We start from the raw sequence: 4,349 nt of genomic DNA, 5'->3' as shown, positions 1-4,349 counted from the left end.
TTTTTTTGAAAATTTTACATTTATTTATAAATATATGTGTATACACATTTATCTTGATTATAACTCCTTCCCTCTAACTCCTTTATGCTCTACATCACATACCTCTCCCAATTTATGCCTTTACTATATATAATCTACTCAAAAGAGTAATTTTTGCCCATATACACATAAATATGTGGCCACCCACTGTGATATGGAAAATCTATAAATGGTCATTTCCCACAAAGAAAAAATTACTATTTCTTCTCCAACAACCATGAAGTTCCCTTAGCTTAACGTGGGAGAAATTGAACCTTCCCTATCCCCTTCCAGGATAATATGGTTTGATGGAACAAGAGCCCTTGAAAGGTCTCTGTGAATCCCAACAAATATCAGGAAGAAATTTAGAAAAAAACATGCCTAAATTCCCAAAATGATTGTTTATAAATGTTTGTTTTCATTTAAAGGAGGTTGGTATAAATCATTAATGATCACAGTCAATTATTTTTTAAAGGGAAGGTATGATATAGAGATGAATACTTTGCATTGGTATGGATCTTGGTTTATTGCTACAAAATTAATGTCAATTTTGTTATATGTATATTTCTACTTTTGTTTAAGGTATATTATGTTTATTAATAGATAGTAATTTATAGTAGTCAAACTGTAGTCATGTTAGGTTTTCTAGGTATACAGAGATATATTTCAGATAAATAGGTATTCTTCAAACCTTTTAAAGACTTAAAGAATATGTCATTTAAAAGGTTTTAAGAACTTAGACTTATCTTGACAATGAGCCATGTCTACTTCCAGCAGCACCAATATATTTAAGAGGTTGATGGGCATTGAAGAAACTCCTTATGAAATTTGCCTTCAATGTGACAAGGCTTGCTATTTGGGCAAGAAACTGCTTTTACCTGGATTGCTTGATGGTATAAACTGGACACGTAGAACCCACAGAAAAATGATGGTTGAGCTTGCCTAAAGAAGTGAGATAGTCATTCAGGGTTCCTGTTTCATGAAAGTCTGTCAGACATTCTACAGGACACAGAAGAAAGCAACTGATGAACTTTTTCAATACAAGGCAAAACAGATATTCAAATTTCCTGCTTCACTAAAATGTCTGCCAGATGCTCTAGGACTATAGGCTAAAGATTGGATGTCCCAATGCTACAGAAGAACTTTGGTGACTGTCCAGGCAGCAAGATGTCTCTGTCAATTCTAGAATTTTGGAAGTTGCTTACAATAAACTTTCTGTTTACTTAGGTATTACATTGTATCCTTATGAGGTCTTCAATGGAGTTTAAGTCATATATTTATAATTATAGTTTTTCTTGGTTATGATAAAAGATAGATTAGATGTGAAAGTTTCCAGATACATAGAGATTAAATATTGTAAGTGTAATTCTTGCTTGATACCTGTTCTGTTGTATGTAATTTTACTATGTGAACATTAAAACCTTCCTTTTTATTTAGCTAGAAAAGGGGAGGTGATATGAGATTTCCCTCTGTATGCTGTGTATATGTTTTATTATGATTGATTAATATAGAAGTTGCTGTGTCCTATGTTGTAATATGAGTGGCGGGGGTGCGTCCCCCGCACCCCGGTGCCCTGCAGGCTAGCTTTACCCAAAATAATTACATGGACACTGTATTCTTTTAATCACTGCTTGGCCCATTTCTATCTAGCCTCTTCTAGGCTAACTCTCGCACCTGGACTAGCCCATCTCTAATAATCTGCTGTAGCCCACAAGGTGGCTTACCAGGGAGATTCTAGCCTACATCCATCCTGGGTCGGAGCTTCATTGCATGCCTCAGAGAGCAGAGCTCTCGCCTCTGCCCGCAAGAGTGGAGCATCGTGTCTCTCTGAGGCGTCTGCCCCTGAGAGGAGAGCTGTCGAGTCTGACCTCACTTCCTCTTCCTCCCAGCATTCTGTTCTGTTTACTCCTCCCACCTATGTTTTAACCTATCAGGGCAAGCAGCTTCTTTATTTAATTAACCAATGACCTTCCTCCATCAGTCCTATGGCATGGAAGAATATAACCAAGCTGGAAGAGAGATAGAGAGGAGGTGGACTCAGAGAGATAAAATGTAGCTTTCAGATGAGACAGATGCTAGAAATTTACAGATAGACCACAGTCTCGGGGCAATATGCTGATTAATAGAAATGGGTTAACTAAATATATTTACGAGATAGTTAGGAATATGCCTGAGTCCTTGGCCAGACAGTGTTGTAATTAATATAATTTTTGTGTGATTATTTGAATCTTGGTGATCAGCAAATATAAGAGCAGTCTTGGGTTACAGCCTGTGGATAAGTGATCTGAATGTTCCATATATTGCTGAACATTCACAGTCATTTCTTATCAGCACTCTGAATGGTTATGGGTCTCTGCTTTAATCACTACTCTATGCAATAAGAAGCTTCTTAGACAAAGTTTAAGAATGCATAAACCTATGGATATAAGCATTAATACTTAGAAGACACTGAGACAATATGATCATTTAGCAACAGAGCATTAACAATACTAAACTAGTTGAAAAAGTACCAAAGATATAGACAGGAATGATTTGACAAGATTAGTATGAATAGAAGGAAGGAACATATCATCTATCAAGATGGTGACAGACTAATGCCAGTGGCAAATTGGAGATCTGTGGAATCTCTGCTTCCATCACAAGTCTCACATGCCAGGGTTTTGTGGGCCAGGTTCCCATAACATTCTGGATTTTGTTGCCAATGCTATATCAGGACCTGGCTCATTCACTCAGGACAGTACTACTTGGCTACTTCAGCCAAAACTGTAGTGGGCCAAGGTGCAGTTCAGGTCACACTTCTGAGAGCATAGGTAGTGTGACAGTGTTCACATTGGTCTGGTCATTCCATGGGCATGTTTCAGTATTTTGACGCTTTCATCTGGGTGTTAAAGGATGCCTTTGAAAAAATTTAAAAACAAAGCATCAAAAGAGACTCTTCTAGAATAAAACTAATGAAACTAAGGAATTGGGACCATGCAGAAATCTCAGAATTGTAGTGGCATAAGCACTGACATCATGGAAGAGACACTGCCAAATGAATTCAACACATGCATGTATGCCTGGAAAGACTACCCACTGAGGTTGCCTGAATCCTTGTTGACTGAACCCCAAATCTGGTGTGTCCAAAGGACTGTACATGGAGTCAAAGGAATTTAATTATAAGCCTCAAGATTTAATGTTGGCATTTTAGTTTGTTTGGTATAGATTATTTTACTCTTGTTATCTATTTATCCCTTTGTCATGAGAATGACTATTTTTTGCCTCTTCCATCACTGTGCTTTGGGAGCACACAAGTTGTTCTAACTAACAAGCAATCTAGAAAGCGGCTTACCTTTGAATGAGTTATGATGTTCATCTAAACCTCATTTAGATGATATTTAGATGAGATTCTTAACTTACATTCTGAATTCATGTGGGAATAAACTAAGACTTTTAGAGCCAATGGGAAGAATTAATGTATTTGATAACAACAAAAATTTTGTAGGACCAAGAAAGAATATTTTGATGTATTTAAAACCCAAGATGATAGTTTTCATGTTATTTGGCTATAAGGGCTCTACACTTATGGTTTGTATTAGTGCCTTTTTAAAATGATGTATAGTGTCTGGGTAAGGTGAAAGAGTACCTAGTGTATTAGTGGACGATCATAATTAATGAAAATAAAAAAAACTAAAAAACACCTAAAAAAATAATTAATGAAACTGTGGCTATCTTCATTATGATTTCCATTGCTGTGAAGAGATACCATGACCATAGCAACTCTTACAAAGTTTAAGTGGGGTGGCTCACTAACATTTCAGAGGTTTACTCCATTATCACCATCATAGTATCGCAGTGGGAAACAAAATAGCATGCAGACAGACTTGTTGCTGAAAAAGTAACTGAGAGTTTTACTTCTTAAACTCAGAGGCAACAGGAAGTAATCTATCTCACTGGCTGTGGCTTGGGCATATATGGGACCACAAAGCTTGCCTTCACAGGGATATAACTCCTCCAACAAGACCACACTTACTCCATCAGAGCCACACCTCCTAATACTATCACTTCATTTAGGAGCCATTTTCTTTCAAAGCACCACAGAGACCAAAGCAGCTCTACTGCCTAGCTGTGATTTCACTACTGACTTGCCGACTTTAGCACATAAAAGAACTCCTTAAGAGAAGTCTATTGGAGAACTTTTATTAAAGCCTCCACTTCAGGATTACAATTGTGATGATGGGCAGTTGCTTTGCTAAAATTGAAATAAATTGGCTTTTCAGAGTAATGTGAAATAATATATGAGAGGAATTTACAGATCATCAGACTTATTTACCAATTAAGAGTATAATGCT

This window comes from Microtus ochrogaster, chromosome 10, assembly GCF_000317375.1.
Source record: "Microtus ochrogaster isolate Prairie Vole_2 chromosome 10, MicOch1.0, whole genome shotgun sequence".
NCBI classification, from domain to species: domain Eukaryota; kingdom Metazoa; phylum Chordata; class Mammalia; order Rodentia; family Cricetidae; genus Microtus; species Microtus ochrogaster.
This window is presented reverse-complemented; position numbering follows the sequence as displayed.